Source organism: Amblyomma maculatum, chromosome 1 (assembly GCF_055883805.1).
Source record: "Amblyomma maculatum isolate TAMU_Amacu chromosome 1, ASM5588380v1, whole genome shotgun sequence".
Taxonomy (NCBI): Eukaryota; Metazoa; Arthropoda; class Arachnida; order Ixodida; family Ixodidae; genus Amblyomma; species Amblyomma maculatum.
In genome coordinates, this window is record NC_139344.1 from 191,218,842 (window position 1) to 191,242,994 (window position 24,153).

The 24,153-nt window shown below is 48.0% G+C and overlaps 1 pseudogene; it reads left to right on the forward strand.

The window, feature by feature from the left end:
- The first annotated feature begins 15,029 nt into the window (after positions 1-15,029).
- LOC146205235 (CXXC motif containing zinc binding protein pseudogene) lies at positions 15,030-16,095 on the forward strand (annotated as a pseudogene).
- Positions 16,096-24,153: the final 8,058 nt, after the last annotated feature.

Consider the following 24,153-nt stretch of genomic DNA (forward strand, 5'->3'; position numbering starts at 1 on the left):
AAAGACTTCGTTCACTACGCTTCTTGAATACCAATATTTAACTTCGGCACAGACTTTTAATTACATATATACTGTCTTGAGCGAAAGTTTGACTTATAAGCCCCGCCGCGGTGATGCAGTGGTTAGGGCGCTCGACTGCTGTGCCCAAGGATGTGGGACAGAATCTCGGATGCGGCGGCGCCTTTTGAAGCGAAAGCTTCACTACGCCATGCCAAGCCAAGGTTGCCGTGCAAAGCCGAAGCCGTTACTGCGCATGCGCCGAGAAACAGGTGCGCCGTTGCAGGTCCGCCGCCGCCAATTCCGCACCCTCGCTGAGAAATATTATGCATGCTGGAATGCTAACGTGCAAGGGTGGAAGAACGGGCTAGTTGGTAAATCATCTTGGAAAGCAAACTAGCGCATTTCAAAACACAGACACAGGGAGGGAACGACAACACAGCGCTGACTTCAACTGGTTTTTTATTAGAGAGTGACACAATATATATGTACGAAAAGTGGGCGTGAAAGAATTGATAACTGCTGAGTTTGCACGAGGCGTAAAACACCGAACGCAAAGTTAAAAGGCGCACGATAACAATATAGGTCAAAGCAAGGCAGAACGGCAGGGCTAATAAAAATAAAGAAGCGAAAAAGGGGGTGGCCAATAGGTAAAAACAGTTAAAGATGGCACAGCAAATTGCAAGGAGCAAATGTATGGCTAGGAAAATGATTAACGCAAGCATTTCCATGGCGGCCAGGTCCATCATTTAAATCGTCCAAAAAACAATGGATCAAAGAAACACTATGAAACGAGACACTACCACGCCAAACACACAAACACGCACGCACACACGCACGCACGCACGCACGCGCGCGCGCACACACACACACACACACACACGCACACACACACACACACACACACACACACACACACACACACACACACACACACACACACACACACACACACACACACACACACACACACACACACACACACACACACACACACACACACACACACACACACCTGACAGCTACTTTCAGTGAGCTTTTATATCCACCACATGAGGCGCTCATTTCAGAGCCAGCCAGTGTAGGGTGAGCCATTGATCCTCCCAAGTCGAGAGAAGTTAAACATTTTAAGGTTTGTGACGGCAAAATAGAAAATTAAAGAGGGAATGCTCACTTTCTCCATGATTTTAATTTAAAAACTTCGCTCTTCCACCTTAATGCGAATATTATGCACATGCATCCGCTAAAAACACGCATGCTACTTGGTCAACCTCAGGGGCAGCCATCCACGGCCCTGCTTTGGATCATGTTTGGCTGGCGGGCATTATGGGCCGACTAATTCCTTACCATTTGCCGCTTTGTGGCTGGACCAAAATACCGCTAGAATCAGTATGAAAGGGAACACGGGTGCGCATGACCAGCACGCTTTGCAAAGCGCTGCCACCAACACAAGACCAGAATGAATGGCACCAAGGCTATGCTCGGAAAGAGGAGCCGACCAAGCTACCTTTGGATGCGTCTTTACCACTGATTCTTATCACCTGTCGGTGACAGCGCATTTGAAAGCATAGAGGCCACGCGCTCCCGTGTTCCCTCTCATATTGCTTCTATAGCTGTACTTGGCCCACATCGTGGGTAGCCAACCACAGCATTATTTTGGGTCATGTTTGCCTGCCGAGCGTTGGGTGCCGACTAATTCCCATCCATTTGCAAATAACTGGCTGAACTTTTTTGGCCAAATATTAATTAGCGCGATTGGCAGTCAACCAGGGTCTATCTCTGGGCTTGCATTGGCTGGCCGAGAATACCGGCTGCCGAGTTCTGTCCAGTCGTTTACCGAGGTTCGGCTGTCAGCCAGTTTCAGTTGTGTAGCGTGTACGGCATAGATTAATCATCGCCTGTCATCGGTGTCTCAGAGCAAGCATCTGTTTTTAATGTGCCAGCATTGGTGCCACGCTGCAGTGAACCCCTGAGGCGAGCTGTGCGTCAGTGTGTGGAATTGTTTCCTTCCTAGGTGTGTGGCAACCGCAAGCTGCACCGTTCGGGGCAGAGAAGAACAGTCGATGCGGAAAGAAAATAAGTATGGCCGCAATTGAGCCGAGGCTGCGTTTCGATCACGCCGCTACGCGAACAGATCCGTTTATCGTTGTTGTTGTTGTTGTGCCCTTAGATAATAGCACATACCCACGAGGGGGATTGGCCACGCGTGAAACCAGTAGTAAGGGAGTTGCGCTGTTAGATATAAGAAATAAAAAAAAAACCTAATACATAGTAATATGCGATACGACAGAAAAAGGCCCTACTGATCAGAAAACAAAAAGGAATAATTTCAGCTCAATGAGAACCTGAAGAGGGGAAGCAGCGGAATCAGCACACCTAGCAAAGAACCCGACCAGAGGCGTTAACAAATTTGTGTACCGCTGAGCGAACTGTCCCGCTGCTGAAGCCGAGCTGAGTAGCGCCAAACGAAAGTAAATTTGGAACAGTCAAGGATATAGATAATTATTTGCACGGAATTTCAAGGAAGAGTTTTCGGAGGGAGGCGAAACGGCCACAGGACAGGAAAAAAGGCTCCAACGTCTCAGGTTCATTGCAGTATGAACACATGGCTGAAGGAGAACAACCTGATCTATGAAGATAAAAGTTAAGGGGAGGAATCCTGCACCTGAACTTTGTCAGACACACCTCGCACTGTCGTGAAAGGCACTGTCCAGGATTCCATTTATACCTCAAATGCAGGCAAAAGATAAAAAGGCCGAATTTCAGGATTTCATCCAAAGAAATTGTTTGAATCGCGCCGCCAACCATAAAGAGAAGTGTGGAATTAATGACAGGATAGGGCCGTTCAAAGAGGCGGAAGCAAGAAAGTCCGCGGATTCGTTCATCGAAATTCCACAATGGCCAGAAACCCACGCAAGTCTAGTTTCGCGGATATGAGACGGCACGAGGTCATAAAACTGGCGACGCAAAGAAGAGGCAGTCGAGGAAGTCAAGGCAGTACAATCTGAAAGAGCGTCCGTCACTACAATAACGTTGGAGTGATCTAAACTCTCTGGATGGCTAAAACAATAGCTAAAAATTCCGCAATAAATATGGGGGTATTATCGGGAAGGCGGAGTGAGAAAGCCCAATCAAGTTGAGAAGAAAAAATCCCAACACCCGCTTTTTCCTCGCGCTGTGTGGCATCAGTGGCAATCACAACATGTGAATGGAAATGTTGCAGATGGTTATTCAAAATGGAAACCGAAGTAAACACTGGCAAAGAGTTGGCATGATTGGGATAAATGCCAGCATGGACCAAATTAACTTGAGGTAGACGAGAACTGTCTTGTGAAAGAGAGCACATTTCTACTGACAACGGAGTTATTAGCGACTGCACATATACAACCTGCTGCCTTTGATAGGGAGACCAATGCGTACGAAAAAATAAATTAGGAGAGGTAATGAAAATTGTTTGAGAACAAGATATGACAGAATCATATAATTTTAGAATGGACTGTACCGTAAGTTGCTGAAAACGGGAATCCAAAGGAAGTATCCGCGCCTCAGAGTATGACATTTAATGCCACAAAACTTATGGGGGTGTTCAATTCTCGTAAGAGGAGAATGCGCCACGAGGGGACTAGACGCTACGGTCGCCTTCTAGCCCCGACGTGCCAGCCCTAGCAGACAGAGCTGTGACCCCCAACCCGCGGTGCGAGAAATCGCCACTGCGGCGGGTTCGGGCCAGAGGGGACAAACACCGAGTTGCGTACTCGAACAAGAGTTTATTGCACTGCTCGAGTACACGGCAAAGGAACAGCAATTAAGAACAACCACCGTGTAGCGAACGAAAGCCGCGTACGGGGGTGAAATAACAACCACCTAATAGGGAAGCGCGTCAAGTAGGTGAGAGGAAGTGTCTGCTCACCTGACACAGCTTCTCGCTCACATCCCGTTGCGGTGCCTACGGTCAGTGTGCGATTCTCGGTGACGGCGGTGGTCTCCTCGGCGGAAATCATGAACCGCGCGCGTGCGCGCCCATTCGCCGAAGAACCGAGCGAGTTGCTACAGTCGCGCTCCTCGACACGGAACGGGAGAGGAGGTCTCCCGGTTACGCCGGCAGGAAAGAGGGAAGCCCGCGGCAGCGTCGCCGCAGGGGCCCGGGAGGCGGCGGGGGGTGGCCAGCATGCCCTCTCCTCCGCCAACCTCTCTGCCAGCGCGCGTAATCACGCGTGTTAATTACGCGCGGGCGTTACAATGGAGGAAGGGGATTGTGAATCCCCACAAACTATAGGAAGTCCCAGGCAAAGCCGCAATGCTTGCCGTTCAATCAAGAGAAGTGGTCGAAGTTTGTAAGCCGTGCAGCCTGTAAACAATACGCAGACGAATTCCAGAATAGGGCGCACATAAAGTTTATAGATCATAACAAGGACAGATCTTCTCATTCCATATCTCCTATGCTGATGCGACGCAGTCGACCCAAGGCACGCTCCCCTTTTCGCTTAATATGTTCAATATGAGATCTCCAGCTCATCGAAGAATCATAGAAAACGCCCAAGTACTTAAGAGTAGTCAACTGAACTAAAGACTCTAGATGGAATCAAAGAGAAATAGAAACATGTTGATTGACCGGAAAGACTAGCATGAAGCATTTATTGACTTTTAGAGTAAAGGAAAGATTATCTAGCCAGGATTCAAGAGCATTTAGGTAATTCTGTAAGGTATGAATAAGGTATGTATATCTGTGGATGAAGAAAAGAAGGCAATATCGTCAGCGTAGACGTACAAGTGAACATCGTCTCTCAAAGGTACTGAAGAAAGGAAAATATTGAATAAAAGAGGGGACAGGACCGAACCTTGAGGAACGCCTTTCGATTGAGAAAATGTGCGAGATGAAAGACCACCCTGATAACAGTAAAAAAAAAATCTTCCTGATAGAAATTCTTGAATCCAGGTGACTAATTCGGAACTTGACAATTTATCAAATGACAATTTAGTAGTCTATGATCCACACTGGCTTTTGAAATATCCAAAGTTACTAGAGCAGATATTTCACGAGACCAACTAGCCAAACGAATTCTGCTCTCCAGGTCAATATGAGCAGACCATATTGAGCATTTTGGACGGAAGCCAATCTGTCTGAGAGAAAGAATTTTATGTCTTTTTTTTTTAAGACAAACGTACATGGATTATGCACTCTATTTTTTTTTTTTTTTTCACCAGTATAGAAGTTAAAAAAATCGGTCTGATATTGTCAAGGACATAGCCAAGGCTTTTATTCTTTACTAGCAGAGCCAGTTTGGCAAGCTTCCTGGAGCTAGGTATCCAGGAGTACTTTAGCGAACAGTTAACAATATTTAATAATTCCTGTGAAGAAATCTGGAATAGAACCTTTAACATGCCAACAGTAATACCATCAGGGCCTGGAGCTGAAGCTATTGTCTTTGAAATTACAGTTGCCAATTCCGACATAGTCACCTCGGAAAAATCTGTCGCAGCGACCGGGAATGCGAGCGGCCTTTGGCATGGCGACGAAACGTGAATTTCTAGACCTCGACCAACACTATCCAATAAATCAGCCGCCTCTCTTGGGCTCAACACCACAGATGAAGACCCGACTACTTGCTGCGGAGATTTAGCACGGCGCAGGAAACGAAATAGTGCACTCCGGTGCTTATTATCAGATTAAAAAGAATGTAAATCAGTCTTATGTTTTTGCTTGGCAGATGACACACGTTTAAAAAGGGCAGCATGAAACTTGTATCCAATTAGAGGGGGACTGATTATGACGCAGACTCTTCCATGCAGCTTTTTGGCACCGATAAGCACGAGTGCAGTCAGTATTCCACCAAGATGAATTTGAGGGCTGACCAGATGTGGCAACAGAAAATTCAGCCGGTTCGATCGCATCGTGCAACCATGACGCCACCCGTGAATGAGCGCCAGAAGGAGAAATAGTGGAGACGTTTTCGTGTTTAACATAATTTACAAAGCGCCTCTGATAAGCTCCGTAGACAGATTTTGAAAGAATTGTAGGTAATAGGAAGAGGATCACTGCTGGTTCCGCTATTTATGGGCGCCCACGATGATATAACAAGATCCGAAGTTGAAAAAGTAAGATCCAGAGCTAAGGAGCACTGTCCCCTCATGAAGGTGACATCCCCAGAATTGTGGCACTGGAGGCCATTGTCCTGAATCCAGTCCCACAACTTACGCCCACAAAAATCAGTTTTTAGACCCCAAGTAATATGATGCGAATTGAATTCACCAGCTGATATCAGATTTTGAGAACAACGAGTTAGCAAAGCATCCAGCTGCGAAGTACAACGAACGCCATTTGGGAAGTACGCATTGGCCAAAGTGAAAGGGGTACTACCGAGCAGCGTAAACTCCAAACCAAATATTTCGCAATCTTGACAAACGAATTCATATGAAATTGAAACCTTATGACACAATTTTGACGAAACTACAACCACTAACCCACCGCCCCTGCCTGGGCGATCTAATCTAAACGCCCGAAAGTTGTTAAGAGAGAATCTTTTACGAGATAAAAGCCAGGACTCTTGAAGCAAAATAATATCAGGGTGAATTTTCAGTACTAAGCAAAGGATATCATCAAAACCAGAATTAAATGAGCTGCAGTTCCACTGCAAAACTTTAAAAAAACCTACGTTGAATCAAGGATACATTCTACAGCAGACATCAGCACATCCTGTGTCTGCTGGGGCTCACTCTCAGGATTTGTCTTGGGTCGAGATCTAGAGGGCTGATTCGGAAGATTTTGAACTGGGGAGCTTCTGCGCTTGCTGCATGCTCCAGCGATCCTTGAACTAGAAGCACCGGAATTTAGGGAGCCAGACGCCTTAGTATTGAGTACATGGGTTTTAGATAGGTTTCTTCGTTGGGAGGCACATTCTTTTTGGAGACCACGGGCATAGCAGAGATTACAGAGGCACCAGTTATCAGAGTTTAGAAAAACGTCTCCATCCTTGTCACAAGCATCTGAGAAAAGGCCTCCACAAAAGAAACAAAGAAGCGCTGCATCACAACCGGTATAGACTTTTCAATGGCAGTGGTCATAGCAGAAGAAATAGTGGATTCTAAGGAAGCTGACTGATGCGCAGTCACAGCAGCAACCCGAGTTGCGATCCTTTAATATTATTCGATTATTTCAAGGAGCCCAATCTCATTGTTACGTGCAGGGCAACTGGCACGACAGCACTATACTTCTTCTACCGTGATAATTGTTGTTGTTGTTGTTCTCCTCTAATGTGATGGCACATACCCACACAATTGCTATCGGTCGCAGCCGATCACCACTCTCTCTTCTTATTCCTTAGTAAATGAAAAGTACACACGAGAGAGGATTGGCCAGTATTCATCGTGGACAGCCAAATGTACTGCATATACTGGATTAGTGTAATAAATCTATTATCGACTAAAGAAAAAAAAAAAACCTAGGATTCGATATTATACAATTAAATAAAAGTAAAAAAAATACTGAGCAAAGTTTTTTGAGGTTTTTAAACTTAATACAATTAGCAAGAGAATTTGTCCGTAGCGGTGGTGCAGTTGTAAATATTCACAAATTCGCGCAACTTCTCTTGCACTCGCACAGAAGGAGAGAAGACGCAAGGCCGACAATGGAAATCGTGTGGGAATTTCTAAATGATACCCTTCTCTGAGGCGAAAACTTTCGGCAATGATGATGATAAGCTCTTTATTTACTCCCAAAGAAGGGGAACCAGCCGAAAGACTGGTTGCACTGCTTAGAGAAGGTCAGCAGGGACTCTGCGGCCTCCAATGCGCGCAAAATGAGCTGGCGCTGTTGGGCGAGCTCGGTGGTACGCAGGAGGGACTCCCACGCATCCTCTGTAGCGGTATTGTCTGCGTTGTGTCGTATACATGTCCACACCATGTGAATGAATGTGGCCGGTTGTGAGCAGTGTTTGCAGCTAGGTGCACTAAGATTTGGGAAAATTTTGCTATATAGCCATGGGTTGGGAAAGGTTCCTGTTTGTATTTTGCACCAATGGACGGCCTCGCGCTGGGATAGTTCCCGGTGTGCAGGGGGGTATAGACACCGTTCGAGCCGATAATCCTGGAGGATGTCCGTGTATGTAACAAGGCGTGAATGAGTACCTTGGGGAGTGTCAGAGGAAGCGGCAGGCTGAGAAGGGTGCTCCGCCCGGTAGCTGAGTTCTCGGGCTAGAGCATGCGCCTGTGCGTTCCCGCTGAGCGCCTCATGAGCTGGGGTCCATATATGAGAAGACGAGGTGTAGACGGTAAGGGGAGAGATCGAAGGATAGTGTGTGCCTGTCGGGATATACGACCTGCATCGAAGTTACGAATTGCCTGTTGGGAATCGCTAACGACTACTTTAGTGGAGGGGTCGGTCAGAGCTAACGCGATGGCAACCTCTTCCGCGGTGGTAACAGTTGTGGCGTTGAGCCTCGGGCGGGGAAGCCCGCTGGCATGATGGAGCCGGTAGTTAGCAACTATCCGTGGCGAATGGTCGTGTGCGATATCATGGGACCCCTCCCTTGCTTCGCGCGCGGAAACCAATATATCCTGGTAATAACGGACCACTATTCCAAGTGGGTTGAGGTATTCCCCCTTAGGAAGCTTGTGTCAGAACTGATTTGGGAGAAACTGTTGGAGACATTCACTCGTTTCGGTTTCCCTTCCGACCTGATTACAGACAATGCTTCGTATTTCACAAGCAAAGTCTTTGTGAATTCCTGTCGGGGCGCTTCAAATCCTCCACAGGAAAACGAGTCCCTACCACGCTGAGAGCAACATAACCGAGAGAGTGAATTGGAATGTTAAGAGTATGCTGGTCGCGATGAGCGAGCAGCACAGAGATGGGGACGCACGGCTGTCCTAACTGGCGTTCGCCGCTAGAACAACCGTGAACAGGTCGGTGGGTATGACACGATCGCTTTTCCGCTAGAGAATGCCCTACTTGATGCGGCGGGGCCCGCACCCCTTCCGCTTAAAGGGCCACTGTCCAGGGAAGGACCTTTTAAGCAAAGGAGCCCAGTGTTTCGATCAGGTACCGGAGATAGTCTGTGCAAAATGCTAGAGTGACACGCGCGCCGCAAAGCAACGAAAATAAAAATAAAAGCTCTCTCATGCTCTCCTTCGGGAAGCCAGCTTTCCAGTCTTCTGCGCTCGCCCTTCGAGCCACAGTTATGACGTACTTGCCGAGAACGACGTCCATTGGTCCGTTTCGCTGACTGACGGGAGAAGCTAGGATGGGCGTACACCACTAATTGTGTACACCGCTCGCTGCTGCACGCTTTTCCCTCGCCCGTTTCGTTTTCGCGCACGCAGAGAGTACTACCACCCGGCTCCGAGTCCGTTCTGCGTGCTGCGCCGTTTCTACAGCCTTCCCTTCTTTCGCGCAACCTGAAACTTTCACTCCGACATGACCTTTCGTTTTCTCTCTCTTTTAGGAGAGAGGTTCGGCGACTCGACGCAACGTCAACGAGACAGCAAAAGCGAAGAAAAAGGAAAGTCTCAAAGGCGGGGTCATGACGTACGCGAGTGACGTACTCCACAGGAAACCCCACCTCCCGCCAAACGCGGAGGAGGAAGGGGAATTTGGCTTACGGAGGCTAGACGACCGAGCAGGAGAGCGAAAAACCTCTGAGAGGGGAAGGAAGGAGAGGGAAGCGCAAAATCGGTTGATTACGGTGGCTGTAACTCCGTTATTAATTACTCTTTTCAAAAACTTCTTGCGGCCTTGCGTCGTGAGGACGAAGCCGCACAGCCACCGCGGAAAAAAAATGAACCGGAGGGTGGACAGTGGGCCTTTAAGCAGTACGCGGCAAAGCTCCGCGAGCGCCTTGAGGCAGCGCAGCGTGCGGCTCGTGAAAACCTCAATGTCGCTCGCATGCAGCAGACGGATCAGTACAACAAAAGTCGTCGTCACGTCGTTTTCAACACGGGCGACTTGGTACTGAAAAGAACGAACCCGCGGGTGGTGTATCCACACGACGGACCATGGACCTGTTTTGGTCCGCGGACCAAGCGTCACGTGACGTTCCACTTCCGGTTTATGAGGTCCGCGCCAGGTCCGCGGACCGGAGCGGGCGAAAATGGCTGGGCATTTTTCTCGGACCGCGGACCACGGACCTGGCGGCGTCTGTGAACGGAGGAGGCGCGTTTGCGCCCGCTTAAAGCGCGTGAGCTCGCCCACATCAACAAAGTGCACTTCGAGCATGTTTTGAAGAGCACCAAGTAACATAGGCAGTGAGTGGCCTACGACGGTGTTTTTATGCAGCCTTCGAGTACCGCGTACCACGGTACGTGCAGCACTACGTACTGCTGCCTCGTCACGTCCCGGACAAGTGTTTTACAGCGGCGTGTTTAGTGAGAAGTGTCAAAAAACATCGGGCCCCATGATACATCATGAAAGAGAAGTTCCCAAATGAACACGTGCGACGATAAATGCCGCGAGTTTGCCGGAGTAGTGCCGCCGCTAGCGCGGTGGACGACGGCGCACTGGCCCTAGTCGTCACTAGGCCTAGATTGTTTCGCATCGAAGCCACCGCGAACAGTGCTTTCGATTTGATCAGCACTGCTGTAAATGGCCTGCCCAGTGTAAAAAATAAAAAAAAGGATATGGCCATATATGAGCCAGGCCTTAGCAGCGGAGATAGCGTACAAGAAGGCCGGGTGAGCCAGCGCTGCACATGCGCGGCAGCTGTTATGCAGAAACTTGCTTGTTATCACAGTAATTCTCACGAAGTGGTCAGTTCGGATACGCCTTTATGTCAGGCTTGTTATTCTAAGAAAGACTATTTCACTACGCACGCTGGCCAGATATCCGCCGCTGCCGTAGCACGTCTCGACGCGGCGGTAGGACGATGCTTGAGCGCGCTATTGACGCCCGAGTCGGAAGCAGCTCCACGCACAGTGTTATAAATAATTAGGATATTTGTAACCGCAGCTTCGTTATGCAACGGTTTGCAGCAGTGGTGAGCTGCTATTCACGTTAACTGTGGCTAAGTTCGGTCCTCAGTTAAGACGTCCGCGTATAGTGGTCCTTATTGATCATCTTCATCTTTGCGTCTGGAATTAAACGGATTAAGTGGAATGCTGTCAACTCAGGTACGTTCTTGGGGCTGCACAGATGCGTCCATGCATGTTTATATGAAGCCCCTATAGATGAAGGCCGTACCTCAATATTGCCAAAATGCACGCCAAATTCGGCATTGTGAAATAACGTAAAAAAAAAAAAAAAAAACTGAGGCAGTGTCCAACGAGCGCATCGCGAAACGGCGAGGTAAATAGCGTATACCTTTGGCCGGCCTCGTGGTCCGGCTTGTCGGCTGCTATTTTGGCCCGCCGTGTGGATGCTGTCGCGGGCCGGACCTAGCCAGACCATGCGCGATCGACACCACGTGACCGGTCCGCGGCCCAGTCCGTGGTCCGTCATGTGGATACAACCATACAACGCAGCGCGTGGTTTCGCCGCGTCGCTAGCGCAAAAGTGGGCTGGACCGTTCGATGTTACGGCACGGACTACGCCGCTCACTTACCAGCTGCGGTTGTTGACGAGTGGTGAAACTGCCGGTCCGGTGCACGTCGCAGACTTGAAGGCTTACCGCCTTCGCAAGGACGATAACTGCGAAGCAGTGGAAGCTCAAGGCGATGCAGCCATCTCCCCCAAAGTAAGGCGTACAGGTAGCAATCCGGTTCGCAACCGACACTATAGCCTTAGACCAAAGGAATGCACTACTTTGTCTAACGTCATTGCTTCTTTCAGAATGCATTCTGATAAGATTTCGCAGCAGTCAGAGGTACACCGTCGATCGCTGGGGCGGGAAACCGCACCCGGTGCATGGTTCAAGGAGGGGCCCCCTCCCTAGTTTGTCGTGGTTTGTGGCCCATCATCATGACCAGCGCGGCCATGCTGACCATCTTCACAGAGGCTGGATTCGGAGCCCGCTGCCCAGGCCTGGAGTACGGGCCTCAGGGAGCCAGGTGTGCCCGGGGCGGAAACGTCTGCTGCAAAGAGGTCCCGGTGCATCCGACACGGCGCCACATGGAAAGGGGTCGACGGCGATGTGGGGAAGCAGCTCCGGGCGGCTGCCGGGCGTATCAGCGGCCGAGCCCCGCCGCGCTGTGACCCCGAGGAAGTGGCCGCTGCCGGAGAGGGACCAGCCGGAATAGTCCCGCCACGCCTGCTGCTTCCCTTCCGCCATACGGACTAGCTGAGATGATGGCATCCCGTCAGAGCCAGGCGACAGGCCTGCATATTGATCGCCGACCCGGGCTCGGACATGGACTTGGCCCGGCTGTTGCCGGACTCCGGGTCGGAGGGAGATGTGGGGCCCCACTCCACTGACCTTTAAAGGGAGCGGCACGCCAGCCACAGTTGAAGCGCGCGCCGCTTCCCGGCAACCCCTTCCCTCAACTGCCGAGATCGGTCTCCGCGCTCCCACCCAATAAAGCGAGGCGCGCCGGCGTCTCGTGCGTCTCTTCATTCTCTTCTGGTTCTTGCTGCCCGCTCGCTGCCGGTTCTCCCGACGACGACCTCTGCCCCCGCATCTGCCTGGACGTACAGGGGGGGGGGGGTCAAAAGTTCCCAAGCCACAGGGTCTGCTTCTGAGCAGTATGTCAGGCAGCTACGACGAGCCCAAATCTCAAAATACATGTTGTTACGTTTCTCCACCGAGAAGTGGGACAGCTGACGCGGCCACCGCATAGCAACAGGCAGAACCGCGAGCGGATCGGCCATTTCGACGCCGTTCATCGGCCGCGCAACGCTTCCTCCCGCCGACAAGACTCGACGTGTTCCTGCCACGCGCCTAATGTGTGTGCGTGCGTGTGTGTGCAGACGCCGGCCAAGCCTAGAGCTCGTGAGAGAGGGCGCCGCCCTCGCCCGTCTGCAGGAGGTGGAGGAGATGAGGTCGGACCATCTGCGATTGAGTCATTCGTCGTGAACCAACATGTTTGGCTCTCCCTTTCCTGTGAGGGTTTACCCTTTCCCTGTGAACTGGGAAAACTATAAAAAGCAGCGGCCGACTCCGCTGAGATAGAGACTACTTTGACGCGCCGTTGGCACGACGCTAGACACCAGCTGTGTGAGAGTGTCTGTAATCTCTCCGGGTCAGCTTCACTGCCCGTTTCTTCCTGATGTTACAGTAAAGGTTGTTTCGTTAAAAGACGCCTCGTCTTTGCTGGCACATTTGATGCCGTCCGCCGTCCACGGAGCCGCCAGGCCAACGCTACCGAGGGGCCGCGCGCCGCAGCGGTACGCAACCCCGGCACTCGCGATCCCCACATGCAATAATGTGGAGGGTAGAAGAAGCATTATTCTAACCTCTGAGATCATTTATATCTTTAATAGGATTTCACGCGTCAGAATATGCTGACCAGAAGCAAGACCTGCGGCCTTGGAACTTTTGACCCCCCCCCCCCCCTGTACCTCCTGAGTGAGATACTGATGTTTCTTCTACGACCCGCTGTGTGTGTGTGTCTTGCTTCTCCCTCGGGCAGAGGAATCGCCCACAAATCTTACGCCGTAGTAAGGTTCCCGCCGGCTGAGACCTTCGAAAAAGATTGCTGAAGATAAACCCAAGAAGAAACTGGCAGTCGTACATTACAGCAAGTTATTCTGTAGTTTCCAGCTTACATTTCTAGTGAAGTGACGTTCGATGGCGGATATCGTAAAAGGATCTCGTGCCAACATTTCCTCGCGCCAAAAGGATCTCGTACCTAAGGCCGGCACCAAAAAATCTCCTTACGACAGCAGCATAAAGAAAAGAAAAGGTGAAGACTATTCGCCGTTTTCTTTCTTTTTTTTTTTTTTTTTTTTTTTTTTTTTTTTTTTTAGGGCACACCGTCTATATGTTTTCCTTAACTTGGGCCATCGGGCACGAGCGAGATGCCCTAGACTTTTCTTTGCATGGGTGGCTTGCATAAAGTACATGAGGCAGCCGACCATATGTAAATCCTGTTGCCGTCCATAAAACCACGTTTGTCTCACTATCGTGCGGCAGACGATAAGATCATCAGCGGCTTTCCTTGACCAAAAATGTGATGGGATGAGGATATTGCGCGCTTCGAATTCAACAATATGAAATAAGAACATCTACGAGCACAAAAAAAAAAAAAAAAAAAAAGAAGAGAGAGAGAGAGAGGTGGAACATACACCTCAAATTGTGACCCAATCCGAGCACAATTACGTCAGGAACATCATGAGTCGCTCGCCGTTTGTCCCATCAAAGCGCGCACTTGTTTGCAAGCTTCGAATTGTTAAGCGGCCGGGAAAACTCCATCAGTACATGATGTGTTCTAACGTAGCCGCACGAGTGTGCATCTCGCAAGAACCTCGTGAGCTATGTTTATCGCGGAACTAATAGAGAAAAGGCGAATGACTTTAGATATGCAAACGTTCCATTTATTGAGGAGGTATACCGTGCGGCGAAATCTCGCCAGGAAACGCTGAAACGTACCCCACAGTCTCCAAAATCTGCGTCATCCGATAGAAACACCTCTCACAACGCTCTGCCGCGAGGTTGTAATACACGTACACCAATTTCAATGCAGTCAAGCTTACCGGCCACGACAGTCCATCGAGTGGGCGCCTTGCAGCCCTTATTTTCCACGGGTCACCTAGCTGAGCCTGCAGGTATTACCGGACTATGTCATGGTTTCTTTTTTTTTTTTTTTTTTTCGGATTTTCGGAGGACGTTTCTAACGTATTCCTGTCGTAAACTTTTGAAGCGACTGTGTTCAGGCCGCAGGCAAAACGTGCCAACGGCGTTGTCAACCAGTCAAACATCGCGCCCAACACCCTTTTAGATTCCGAAACCGAAACTTATGGCCATTTTTTTCATCTCGGTGTCGGAGCACACCTGTTACGCACTGAGACTTTCAAAGCACGTTTTCTGTGACCCAAGATACCTTGAAACACCAAGGGTTTGTGGTCAAAATTTATGCCGTTTCAACACTGCACATTTTTTTTGTTAATTTTACAAAGGTTAGCCAGATTAGCGAGATCAGCGTCGTCTGCACTCGCCTCACCACAGTGCTCCGTTACATGCTAAAACAAGTGTTAATTACTTTTAAGATTACAGGTGCCGCCACAGTCTTGTAGTCTTCAAAAGTGGTAAGGTCTTAAAGTCGAGTTTCATAGTTAAAATAAGGTTGAGTCTAGTAATTTGGTTCAACATGTCTTCAAGCATTCGTGGCATAATTGCTGTAACCCTGTAATTGGCGGTGGTTGTCGCGCGCTGTTAAAAGTGATCAGTGATCAGCCTAATCAGCCAATGTGGAACAGTGTAAGCCAGCGGTGTTGGATTTTTTTGGACGGGCTTAGTCTTAATTGACTGTTCGAACGTTCTTTGCCACGAGATTAGTCTTAAGCGTCCAGAAATGGTCAAGATTGACTTACAGCTACGTGCTAATCTGGACAACATTACAGGTTTCACGCCGAGTCGTGACTGTGTGTGGCGCCTTAAGTTAAAATGCATGAATTGTGGAGAAGAAACGACTTCTTGGCAGACGGTCGAGGCGGCCAACAAAACTGCTATGAGGGGGAGACGTGCAAATGCCAACTTGGTCCTGAAGTGCAGGCTGTGCAGCAAGGAAAACAGCATCGATATTCTGAATGACAAGTTACAGACCTACAGCGCCGATAATGCATCCAGCTTTGCTACCGTTGCCGTATTCGAGTGCCGTGGAGCTGAACCAGTTGCGTTCGATGCCAGAGATGGCTTCAGCGCTGAAGCAACGGGAAGCGGAACTGTGTTTGTAGACGTCGAGTTCGAGGACAATCAGTGGGCTGATTATGATGAGAAAGGGGAACAAGCTGTTGGAATCTACGACCTGGAGTTCTGTTTCACGAAGATCAAGTGACAAGTTCGCCTCTGCTCGCCGTGGTATCCCTGTCCAGTCCCCTAATGCCGAGCAAGGAGCGCGGGCGGTGAGCCAAGAGAGACATCAGAGTTCGCATCTGAAAGAAACGTTGCATCGTTTTGTGTCCTTTTGTTTGTTTGTTCCTTTTTTTTGAGAAATGTTACTGCTTTGTTGACTCTCTGCCGACTTTGAGATTGTCAGAAGTGGTGTACTGGTTTAAAAGTGAGAGTGTGTTGTGTGTCCATTAAAAAAATTTTTCTACTTTTTTTTTACTGCTACTGCATTTCTCACTGACATGCACATACTTCATTGCCATTGTACTCATTGTTCTTCACATAGCACATGGGGCGGCCATGCTTGATTTGCAGCTTGATCTTTGTGTAAAAATTCCTGATAAGTAGTTTAATGTTACTAATTACAATGCAGCATGCCCAAATATTTAAACATGCCCACATACAGCACCTCTTTGCATGCTTGCAGTCTGTGAAGGAATGACCAGATATTCACAGGAAGTGAGGAAAAACTCTGTAGGGGAAATTATAAGTGTTGATCAAATATTTAAGTAGGCCGTAGCATATATCAAGGATCTTGCTTCAGCTTGGTCATTGCATCATTGAATGGCTCAGCCAGCATTTACATCACAATCTGTGAGAAGGAAAGAAAAAAGAAAAAGTGGAAGAGGAAGGGAGACATACCAATGCCTTGAAGTGCCAGAAGAGTATGCTCTGTCTGCCTATCTGCAGCTGGCATAGAAATGTGTTCAGGGAAGAAGTTACACATTAAAAGGAATGCCAGGAAAAACTGGACATAAGATAAGTTTGTACTGAAAGGTTTTGTCGTAGCATCAATCCATTGTGCAGCAAAGCAGTTGTCTGCAAAACGTGCATGTGTTTTCAAATCAACACTGACACAGCCGTTCTTTGTGCAGTGTTCAGGGTGGTGCCATAGCATTTCGCTTCCCATTCTGCATCCATCTGCTGGTCAAGTTGAAGGCTAGTTTGCAATAAGGATTCGAACCAATGACATATGTACCTCTTATTGTATGCCATTACTTGTACAATTAAGTGTAGGTATCCGCAGAGGAGTGAGACAGATACTGTACCTTCCTTTCCTTAAAAACCAACTTAAACAAAAAATATATATTAAAAATCTTGTAGAATGAAAAGGCAGTGTTAAAAGCACTATAACATTTACTCTAAAGGCAAAGCTTGAATTTCCCCCAAACAAACCCTGCCTAGCTTCTTGTACCTCAGTAGTAGCTTGTACTTGACCATAACTTTTTTGCAATGGGTGGAAGCTGCAAGTGCACTGCTTCAGTGCATTCATAAGCTGGTCACACAGGTCTGGGATCCATTGCCTTGTTTGCAGGGTCATAGCCAGTGGAGTTGTTTTGGTGTTGAAACACGCCACCGAAATTTTCCGATTGCTATATCCTTCTCCTGCTTTAGGATTTTTTTTTTTCAACCAGCGACGTATAACGTCCACCCAAAAAAAATTTCTGGCTGTGTGACTACTTGTTTGCATAACTCCTAATTCATTGTCAGCAAGGTATAGGCGTGAAATTTTTTAAGGGGTTGAGGCTAAGTCTGATGGTTTATTGCTCTCAGTACTAGCACCGTTAAGGGGCACAAGGCCCCTTTACACGATGATGTCCCTGCTTGAAGTACAGACAGTTCTTAGCCAGCAACAGCTGTGGCCAGGAGAGGCATTTCATGTGCACTCCTGGATGCCTACTGGTAAAATAAATTCCTGCAAAATCTTCTGCCATCATAATGTCACAATTTTGCATTTAAAAGAAATCGCTTCAGTGGAAGAGAAAGCTCAAATTAAGGCAGTTTTTCTTTTACCTGTGCCGGCAAACAATGCTCTCCGAAGTTGCCTTACCGACTTCTGCGAGGGACACTGCCCAGCCTTGTCAATGGGGGTTAATATTCATCATTAGCTGGCTGGCACACATAGTACTTAGTAGGCATCCAGGAGGTGGTGGGCACACCGGCCTCTCCTGACGATAGCTGTTGCTGCAAAAATGAACACTCTGTGCTTAGAGGGGCAGGTTCACTTTGTAGAGGAACCATGTGCCCCTTTAGAAGTGATAATGTTGGGAGCAACAAAGCATCAAACTCTGTACTTTAATGACTTGCAAGTTCCAAGTACAACATATTTCAGATACAACACAGACACTTTGGCACAATACTTCTAGTAATTTGTTGACAATGGAGTGGGAGCTATGTAAACAAGACAATGGCACCTAGATTTGTGTGACCAACTCGTGAATGCATTGAAGTGAACTTGTAGCTTCTATTCCACTGCAAAGGAGTTGAGGCCATGTATAGACAAGCGTCAGCCCGTGACGTCAGTGGAGATGCGGTGGCGCTGGCGACAGCAGTGACTTTCGTGGTGTAGGCAAAAGCGCGGGTCGTCTGCATTGGATGCGCGGCGCTTGCTGTGTTTTCGGGCATAATTCCCAATATTTCTACGAGCTGTGGTGCGGTTTATTGCGCCACGAGGCACAAAAAGCAAAATGGCACTTGCTTTAACATGTTTCTTGCGGTAGAATAAAGATGAGAGCGAAGGGCAGCGGCATTGAGCGCGACAAGTAGACTCTTCGGTGACGGATTGCCTTTGCGGTTAACATATATATGCGTTGCAGTTCTTCACCGAAACTAGATCAGTTCGTTTGCAACCCTTAATTATCATGATTGCTTTTCGGCGACACGACGAATAGCGCAAGAACAAACGCCTGCAGCTCGTGCCCATTTTGATATGTTATTAAGTTGTAAGAAGTTCAGACGCGATATATTCCGTGTGCGTATGATCCCGCAGGGAAGCTGCACTGTGAGTTCTATTCACTTACAGTGCTGCCCGTGCATATGTTCACACAGAAAGGACACAAACGCTGCTGTGAAGGTAATTGCAATTACTTTGAGCGCGGTCACTCCAGTACGATATTGCTGGCTATAACAGGCCCGGACCTGTAAAGTATATAGCTTTTCTCTGTTTGTACTTTCACGAGTTTCAACCAGTCTCTTCATCACCGGTTCTATAGTAAACATAATTGTTATGACCCGGGCAGTCCCGCAGCATTATTTCTCATTTCTAAATTTTATTTTTGGAGGTCATTATAAGATCATGACGAACGAATTAAATATCCACGTACAATCTAGCTCTGATCGAACAGGATATTTAAGTATATATGGTACATGGAGTTCAATGTCCCAAAGAGGAATCGACTATGAGGGGTGCAAAATAAGCAGAATAAGATGATGCGCATTTGAATAAACAATTTCCATGTATATTAAAAAAAGCTCAACAGATCACGCAAATTTCGCTGCAAGCGATCGTGGAGAACGTTTCATCTGCACTCATGCTTCTCTCCTATAGCAAAGAGAACAAAATGAGAGCTTTCGTACTGGCATTCATGTACATATTAACCTGTGAATGACCTTGCTACATCTGTAAATGAGATAGACGTCAACGTCTTTTTTATCGGGCAGGCGAAAACAAGTTGGCAGTGCACTTTGCCAACATGTTAAAAAGATCTAAAAGATTGAGTTCTTATTTTTAGATATGAAATTCTATGACTTGCTAGAAATGTGATTTCTAGTTTACTATATACAGTTGCCGATAATATTGTTCTTTAGAGTGAGTGCTTGAAGCAATTACAGAAAGGCAGTCAATAGATTCGTCATATGAAAAACACACTTCCAGTCATTCATATTGTCGTCCTCCTTGCATGCGCTAGGAATAGGCCTGGGAGTTGAACAGGGTTGACTATTAGTCTTTCTTATACATTGCGCTTTCTCGTTTTTATTTAACTTAATCACTCACGGCCGTCGCCTACGTACCGCAGCCGCGCGCTGTTGAGGCCACGGAGAAGGAAGCCAATGCAGCGCTCTTCGCCAAGTAATTCTAGCTGTAATCGGCTGATAATGTGCGGAAATACTCTCCAGGCATAAACCAAGCTATTTATACGTATAAGCGAAGCTTACGTTGCAATATATTCGACCGCGCGAACTGGTTTCGAAGGCAGCGTCGCTTTGCGCAGTGTAGGCTTTTGCCTACACCCCATGTCGTTGCCGATCGCAGCGCCACCTTTGTTTACAAACATGACGCTTGTCTATAGGCCACCACTATGGTACAGAAAGCTCAGCACGGCTCGTGCAACTTCATAGCAGGATTTTCCAGTTTGGACTAGAAGTATTTTTTTTGTGCTTGTTCTCGCTCTTTGATACATTATTTGGACTGCTGCCACTGCAACCAATCAGCCACATGCCTGCCATTAGCGAGTTCACAAAACTAGCATTGAGCATGCCACGTTGTAAAGCACCAGTGAGTCCAACAAATATTGCACTCTTTATGCAGTGTACATTTCAGGAAAATAAATGTAAGAAAAAAATTGTATCAGGCCCATTAGAATGGCTATGCTATGGGCTACACAGGCAACAGGTGTGCTATGCAGGAAAAGCGCAGCTATGTGTTAGAGAAGGCTTCCAAGTTTAGACACACACAAAATCAAAGCTGATGCATGGGTCGAGCATTTATCGCTATCGAAAGAATCTCAAACAAGGCCAATGTAATGTGCAGCAACTGTTCGAGGAAGCCATTCATGCCTATCACACTTCACTTATTGACAGAATAGAAAGTTTCCAGCAACAAATAGGCATAAGGCAGCCATTTACATAGCGAATAGCACTTCAATGGAAAAAACAAGCAAAAAGAACACGGACAGAGAAAGAAGGCACACAAAGCGCTATGTGTAGCACCGTGTGTGGCTTCTTTCTCTGCCAGTGTCCTTTTAATGCGACAACATTAAAGGCCCCGTTCACCGAAAAATCCGGCGCCAGCACCAGTATTGAGTGAAAGACGAGTATCACACTGTCAGGCAGTAGCTAGCGGTTTACATGGGTGCACACTGACTAGATGTAGGTTTGCCTAATGTTATGCTTGGCAGGAGCTGCCAACTGGGGCCTTTCCTTTCATATAGGAGGGTGATATCAGAAGGCTCTCATATCATGACTAGCAACTTACTGATCTTGCTCAAGAGGAAAGTAGTGCATAACAGTTGCATCTTACCAGTACTCACCTATGGGGCTGAAACATGAAGGCTAACGAAAAAGGTTCTAGTTAAGTTGAGGACAACACAGAGGGCTATGGAATGGAAAATGGTACGTGTAACATCAAGAGAAAGGAAGCGTGCAGAGTGGTCAGAGAAATAACTCGAGTTACTGACATTTTAGTCGAAATCAAGGAGAAATGGGCATGAGCAGGACATGTAGTGCAAATACAGTATAATCGATAGTCTGCAAAAGTAACCAACTAGATCCCAAGGGAAGGAAAGCGAAGCATAGGGTGGAAGAAAGTCAGGTGGGTGGATGAATTTGAGAAGTTTGCAGGGGTTAAGTGGATGCAGCTAGCACAGGACCAGGCTAATTGGAGGAAAATGGGAGAGGCTTCGCCTTGCAGTGGGTATATTGCAGCTGATGATGATGATGATCAGAATCAGCCTGCCAGGGCCCTCGTATTCACATTACCCTTAGGCCATGCAGGCATGTTCACATGGCTTGGTTAAAACGGGGCTTTATATGTGGCCTGGTAGCCTATGCTATTATGTCATATTGCTACGAAGATGACAAAGCGGGCAGTGGCACGGGGCGAAGCGCTTGTGCCAGGCCCGCTGGCCATTAAAGCATATTTCATCGTCATGTCACCACGTCGTTCCGTTTCTGTTGTGTCGCCGTGTTCCATCGCTTGTCATGCCACCACATAACATTTGGTTGGAGGTGCAGTTCATCCCCATCCTCGCCTTGCACCGTCGAAGCCAACCGTACGCAGGGCCGATCTGCCAAAAGCCCATGGAGATTGCCGCCCAGCTCTTTTTGCTCAGACCCGACCAGCTGCTGTCCCCAGCCCTGACCACAACACACGACGACCAGGAAGAGCCCAAAGCCGACCCCACGACGAAGCGACCTCACGACCACTCGAGCGAAGACAGCAACCCCGCCCAAGCCGTTCGGCGTGTCCATGAGCCTTAGCCTTTGGCAAACGGTGAAGATTGAACTTGATGCTCCGGTGCAAGCATTCTTCCCATCTTCGCATTCATTGTGGTGTCCAGTGTTTCATGTCCCAATCCTGTATCTGTGTTCATCGTCACGTCATGCATTGGATTTCTAGCAATCGATCTGGACGATCGCTCGGTGGCCCCGGGTAATGCTACTAAGATGACGAAGCGGGCAGTGGCGCGGGGCGAAGCGCTCGCGCCAGGCCCACTGGCCATTAAAGCATATTTCATCGTCATGTCATCATGTCGTTCGTTTCTGCTGCGTCGCCGTGTTCCATCGCTTGTCATGCCACCACATAACAATATCCTTAAAGGAACACTAAAGAGAGAAAGGAAGTGGGTTTGCATCGATAGAATGCCAGTTCCCGATTACAAAAAGACCACTCTTACTGAAAACAGAGCTGTTATAAGGTAGTAAAGAAGAATAACAGAAATACAGGTACCGCCACCACAGCCAAACGGCCGAGGCTCGCAACTACAAATCACATGGCGCGCTAGGGATCCCGGAGGCTGACAAATGCGAATTACGTTGCATGTTTGAATGCGGTAGTACATTTTTTCTCAAACATGATAACAGGCTTTTATCATACGTGAACGACGGCGAAAAGACAACGTAAACGTTGCAAGGCAAATACAAAAATATACTTGGAGGCGCCACAGGCGCCCACTTCAGTTTTGGTTATGTTTCGGCTCAGGCATTTCTTGCGCACTCGGATAGTTTGTTTGAACCTACAGCGCCTGAATTACGAGCTTGGAGCAGCAGATGCGCCTTGATGGTTCCCATTTGAGCATTCGGAGGCACGAGCGAGCGAAATCCGCTACCGCCGACACGCTCCTTCGTTCACACTTCTGCGCCAACATATCGCCGCCGTTGCGGTTTCGACTGCGACCTGACCGCTCGACTGCAGCTACGTACGCCACGAAAAGCATACATATGCTAAGTACCAAAGGAAAACCGCACTATCATTCAATTGTTCACTAAATCATGGCACATCTGACCAACATATACTGCGTCAACAAGACCTTCAACGTGCTATTTGCAGGCGTCGTAAACAAAAGGCGCATACTTGCCGCTCATACCAAGGAGAGCGTCGATATATTGTGCTCGTCGCCTGGCGAAAAAAAGGACTTCGGGTAAAAAGTAAAAACTAAAAATAACAAAGCACCAGAAATACGTTACAAAAGATTAAAAAAAAAAATCGATTTGTAAAAAAAAAAAAACAAAAAAAAGAAACGCCAGTAGTGGTAAGACTCGAACTCGCTACTACTTGCTACGTAACGTTCGGCGCTAACCGCTCGGCTACGCCGCGTCATATCTACTCCTCCTTTTGAATAAATAAATGTGTTGAACGAACGCCACAGGAACCTTAGAAATATTTCTAGTTTTTATGTTATGGCCCCATTTACAATAAGGTGTTTCCGCTGCCGGTCTAAAAATTACAATTTCTTGATCATCGGCGCATGCTGCCTGCTCTCACGTCTTGCAACTAATGTTCTGGATGCCTGTGCGCACTATATTGTGCACTGGATCCATTTTAACATGTGGAATTTCACAGCGCTGGCAAATGTAGTGGCGCCGGTACTTCGGTCATGTTCTGCTACCGTGGACGTAATTTTCGCTGAACACGGAGTTGTAGCACAAACCTTGAAGGAAAAAAGTGCGACGAAGCTTCAAAACTGACAAGCGCAACAGCGAGGACACTATTTTGCTGGTAACTAAATCTTATTTGTATGTAAACATGTCAGGAAGCGTTGCGATGACCGAAGGCTCGGTTTGTTTATACACAGTGCAAGAAGGAGCGCAAAAGCTTGAGAAACATGTAAAGTATTGTGCATTACAAGCGCTCTATGTTTTTTTTTTCTTCCTTTATGGGCCCATCCCTCGGTAAATTACTCTCTTCATCGTTTTATTTATTTCGGCTGAGGCCGTCATTGCGAGTACGCTGTTGCCATGTTGGCTCTTGAGGGATGCAACGCCGCGGGCCGCGCCGGCTCGCTAGCTATCACGGAATCTCCGCTTACGTCACAGTGTGCGTCACTCAACTCCGACTACGTAGTCGGACGGCACAGTTTGAATTCTACCGGCGGGAACAAGAAAAAAACCTCAACTTGTTATCGCAATATCTCAGCAATTATTCGATTTTTTGCTGCCGGATATGCGGCGACAGTGTCACCAAATGTAGTTTATTAGATTTTCATACCATCTTTGGCTGTCTTTAGTGTCCCTTTAAAGATGGAGC